Below are 5,000 nucleotides of genomic sequence, written 5' to 3'. Positions count from 1 at the left end.
ACCACACGTCAGCCAGACACTATCACACACTACTCTCTGCCTCTAACAGGCACACACACAATATCTAACCACCAGCATGGAAGAACATCCGGTGCATCCTCTCCGCCACATTACACAATCCACACTATCATAACCAGACCGGGAGGTCCACCCAGAAAACAGAATATCCCACCCTTCCGACATCCGCCATTGCTCAGCTAAGCCACGAACACCCACACATGTCCTACACAGGGGTGCACCCAACATCACCATACTGCCTCCTGTCACAGTACACAAACAATGGCAGGAATGAAAGACACAGATCTGCCACAACCTTGGAATCGGAGCGCCGCCTGTCATGAGCCACAAGTGCATCCTGACGTGACAAATCGGATGATCCCGCAGGCATGCACTTACGATAATCACTATCAACGAACCTGCCGCCGCCCCCCCCCCCAAATACACCTTTCCCTACAACAATGTGTACCTTAACCTAAGCTATATCGTACCTTAACCTAACCGACATTGCGCCTTAACCTAACCTACGTTGTACCTTAACCTAACCTATGTTGTACCTTAACCTAACCTATGTTGTACCTTAACCTAACCTACGTTGTGCCTTAACCTAACCTACGTTGTGCCTTAACCTAACCTACGTTGTGCCTTAACCTAACCTACGTTGTGCCTTAACCTAACCTACGTTGTGCCTTAACCTAACCTACGTTGTGCCTTAACCTAACCTACGTTGTGCCTTAACCTAACCTACGTTGTGCCTTAACCTAACCTACGTTGTGCCTTAACCTAACCTACGTTGTGCCTTAACCTAACCTACGTTGTGCCTTAACCTAACCTACGTTGTGCCTTAACCTAACCTACGTTGTGCCTTAACCTAACCTACGTTGTGCCTTAACCTAACCTACGTTGTGCCTTAACCTAACCTACGTTGTGCCTTAACCTAACCTACGTTGTGCCTTAACCTAACCTACGTTGTGCCTTAACCTAACCTACGTTGTGCCTTAACCTAACCTACGTTGTGCCTTAACCTAACCTACGTTGTGCCTTAACCTAACCTACGTTGTGCCTTAACCTAACCTACGTTGTGCCTTAACCTAACCTACGTTGTGCCTTAACCTAACCTACGTTGTGCCTTAACCTAACCTACGTTGTGCCTTAACCTAACTTACGTTGTGCCTTAACCTAACTTACGTTGTGCCTTAACCTAACTTACGTTGTGCCTTAACCTAACCCATGTTGTGCCTTAACCTAACCCATGTTGTGCCTTAACCTAACCCATGTTGTGCCTTAACCTAACCCATGTTGTGCCTTAACCTAACCCATGTTGTGCCTTAACGTAACCCATGTTGTGCCTTAACGTAACCCATGTTGTGCCTTAACGTAACCCATGTTGTGCCTTAACGTAACCCATGTTGTGCCTTAACGTAACCCATGTTGTGCCTTAACGTAACCCATGTTGTGCCTTAACGTAACCCATGTTGTGCCTTAACGTAACCCATGTTGTGCCTTAACGTAACCCATGTTGTGCCTTAACGTAACCCATGTTGTGCCTTAACGTAACCCAATTTGTGCCTTAACGTAACCCAATTTGTGCCTTAACGTAACCTAATTTGTGCCTTAACGTAACCTAATTTGTGCCTTAACGTAACCCATATTGCGCCTCAACCTAACCTATATTGCGCCTTAACCTGACGCACGTTGTCGCTGAACCTGCTCTGTAATTGTTATGCAACTCGTTAAATTAGTGTAGTGTTGCCTAACCGCAACCCTCGCAATATAGTTCGCTATTCGCACTGCCCGGTCCCCTGTGTATCGCGTCATGTTAAACACCTTGCAAGTGTTGCTGACTTTCCACATGCTCCTGCTATACACTGTAATGTGGATAGCAGCAGGACGTACATGCCCCCCCCCTTCCCCCCTGCCTTCGCAAGCTGGTCGTTGAGAAGTTTGCATGTTCAATGCCCTTCGCATGCCGACGTACTCGGCCTACGTTGTGGTACGGCCTGTCACCTGTCCGCGGATGTACGCAAAACCCACAAACTGTGCTGCACATTGGTCCGTATGTACTGAATGATACATCGTGGCACATGTGTGACCGTACGACGACTGCGCCTAGCAACGGCGGACCATACAGTCCAAATATTGTGGACGCAGCTACGTGTCGTCTCCCTTTAGGAGCTGGATTGCAGTGTGGTACGCCATTCAGACGTGTGGGAGGAACGGACGCCCTGGATGGCGATCAGCATGAGCAGTCTGTTGATGTAGTGGAGCGTGTATTCGGACGTAGTCGTCTCTTCTCACACACTGTGATAGCATGTTGCACCGCGTTCCACATCTGCGACATGCTGCAGAGGCCGGCTGACAGTCGTTCGCGCAATGGACACCGCATACGTACGGGGGCTACCTTCCACGTGTTCTCTAGGCGTGCACATGTTGTTGCGTCTATGTGGGCAGACGTAGTGTGTTGTGACACCTGACACAGGCATGCAATACTCGTTGCAAATGGCGATGGACGTCTACGTTTGCTGGTGACGTTACGCAAATGAACAACTGGTAACCCGTTGTGGTGCGGTTGTTCTCGCTAGAGGTGAATCAGTGTTGGCGACGATCGGTCGAGCTATTAACCGGTTGTTTCATGGATACCCACCATGCCCACGAACGTGAAAGGGGACCCACCATGCCCACGAACGTGAAAGGGGATCTGGGTGTGAGGCGATACGCGGCGGTGGCTGGGTGGGACCGTCCCCGGCCGGTGAGGGGGGGCCGCCCGGCGTGCTGGCAGCGCGGTGCGTGGGCGCACGCGCTACAGCCGGCTGGTGGGGGCGGCCAGTGGCAGGCGCGCCGGCCGACGGACGCGGCAGGCGGCGCAGCTGCGCGCCGGCGCCCCCTGCTCGCGGCACCTTGCGGCCAAAGTAGGTCCTCGCGGGCCCGGTGCGAAGCGCGGTGGCCATCTGCAGTGTGCTGGTCCGATTGAGGACTGTGTGCGCTGAGGATGCGCCGCCGCCCGGCGCTCGGCGCCGCGACGCCGTCTGCTGCTCGGTCGCCCCAGCGGTTCTCGCAGGTGGTTTGTATCGCAGCTGTGCGGACGTGTTGGCGCGTGCGCTGTGCTGGGAGAGTTCGCTTCGGCACCCAAGTGGGGCTTTTGTCCTTCTGTGGCGCTGGCGTTGGAGCTGCCGGTCACCGTAGGTGGCGCGTGTTGTCTCCCGCCGGCAATGCCACGACAGCACGCTCCCGGGCCTCTGTCGGCAGCGGCAAGCTCAGTTGGGAGCACGGGTGGTCGCACCTAAAGCGTCTACTCGCCTAACTCCGGGCGATTGCGCCTCTCTCGAACCCGACCAAGTACTTAGGACGGCGCTGCGCGCCGCCGGGACCTGAGAGGGTTTCGAGGTGTGTTGTGCAGGGGAGCTCAGCCTCCTCCTGTTTGCAGAATAATTGAGCGGACGCTTGCGTGTTCGCGCGGGCCCCCGGGACACACTCCCGGGCGGCCGGCTGCTCAGCTCTAGTTGACGCAGCTCCCTGGTTGATCCTGCCAGTAGTCATATGCTTGTCTCAAAGATTAAGCCATGCATGTCTCAGTACAAGCCGCATTAAGGTGAAACCGCGAATGGCTCATTAAATCAGTTATGGTTCCTTAGATCGTACCCACGTTACTTGGATAACTGTGGTAATTCTAGAGCTAATACATGCAAACAGAGTCCCGACCAGAGATGGAAGGGACGCTTTTATTAGATCAAAACCAATCGGTCGGCTCGTCCGGTCCGTTTGCCTTGGTGACTCTGAATAACTTTGGGCTGATCGCACGGTCCTCGTACCGGCGACGCATCTTTCAAATGTCTGCCTTATCAACTGTCGATGGTAGGTTCTGCGCCTACCATGGTTGTAACGGGTAACGGGGAATCAGGGTTCGATTCCGGAGAGGGAGCCTGAGAAACGGCTACCACATCCAAGGAAGGCAGCAGGCGCGCAAATTACCCACTCCCGGCACGGGGAGGTAGTGACGAAAAATAACGATACGGGACTCATCCGAGGCCCCGTAATCGGAATGAGTACACTTTAAATCCTTTAACGAGTATCTATTGGAGGGCAAGTCTGGTGCCAGCAGCCGCGGTAATTCCAGCTCCAATAGCGTATATTAAAGTTGTTGCGGTTAAAAAGCTCGTAGTTGGATTTGTGTCCCACGCTGTTGGTTCACCGCCCGTCGGTGTTTAACTGGCATGTATCGTGGGACGTCCTGCCGGTGGGGCGAGCCGAAGGCGTGCGACCGCCTCGTGCGTGCTCGTGCGTCCCGAGGCGGACCCCGTTGAAATCCTACCAGGGTGCTCTTTATTGAGTGTCTCGGTGGGCCGGCACGTTTACTTTGAACAAATTAGAGTGCTTAAAGCAGGCAAGCCCGCCTGAATACTGTGTGCATGGAATAATGGAATAGGACCTCGGTTCTATTTTGTTGGTTTTCGGAACCCGAGGTAATGATTAATAGGGACAGGCGGGGGCATTCGTATTGCGACGTTAGAGGTGAAATTCTTGGATCGTCGCAAGACGAACAGAAGCGAAAGCATTTGCCAAGTATGTTTTCATTAATCAAGAACGAAAGTTAGAGGTTCGAAGGCGATCAGATACCGCCCTAGTTCTAACCATAAACGATGCCAGCCAGCGATCCGCCGCAGTTCCTCCGATGACTCGGCGGGCAGCCTCCGGGAAACCAAAGCTTTTGGGTTCCGGGGGAAGTATGGTTGCAAAGCTGAAACTTAAAGGAATTGACGGAAGGGCACCACCAGGAGTGGAGCCTGCGGCTTAATTTGACTCAACACGGGAAACCTCACCAGGCCCGGACACCGGAAGGATTGACAGATTGATAGCTCTTTCTTGATTCGGTGGGTGGTGGTGCATGGCCGTTCTTAGTTGGTGGAGCGATTTGTCTGGTTAATTCCGATAACGAACGAGACTCTAGCCTGCTAACTAGTCGCGTGACATCCTTCGTGCTGTCAGCGATTACTTTTCTTCTTAGA

General features: G+C 53.2%; 1 non-coding gene across 1 annotated transcript in view; it reads left to right on the top strand.

Annotated features, from left to right (window-relative positions):
- Positions 1 to 3,507: 3,507 nt before the first annotated feature.
- Positions 3,508 to 5,000, top strand: part of LOC126436800 (small subunit ribosomal RNA) — a 1,909-nt gene continuing 416 nt past the window's right edge. The window contains exon 1 of the ribosomal RNA XR_007580932.1: positions 3,508 to 5,000. This exon is cut by the window's right edge and continues 416 nt beyond it. This is a non-coding gene — a ribosomal RNA (small subunit ribosomal RNA).

The sequence above is a fragment of the Schistocerca serialis genome, unplaced genomic scaffold (assembly GCF_023864345.2).
Source record: "Schistocerca serialis cubense isolate TAMUIC-IGC-003099 unplaced genomic scaffold, iqSchSeri2.2 HiC_scaffold_1246, whole genome shotgun sequence".
Lineage (NCBI taxonomy): Eukaryota > Metazoa > Arthropoda > Insecta > Orthoptera > Acrididae > Schistocerca > Schistocerca serialis.
This window is presented reverse-complemented; position numbering and strand designations above follow the sequence as displayed.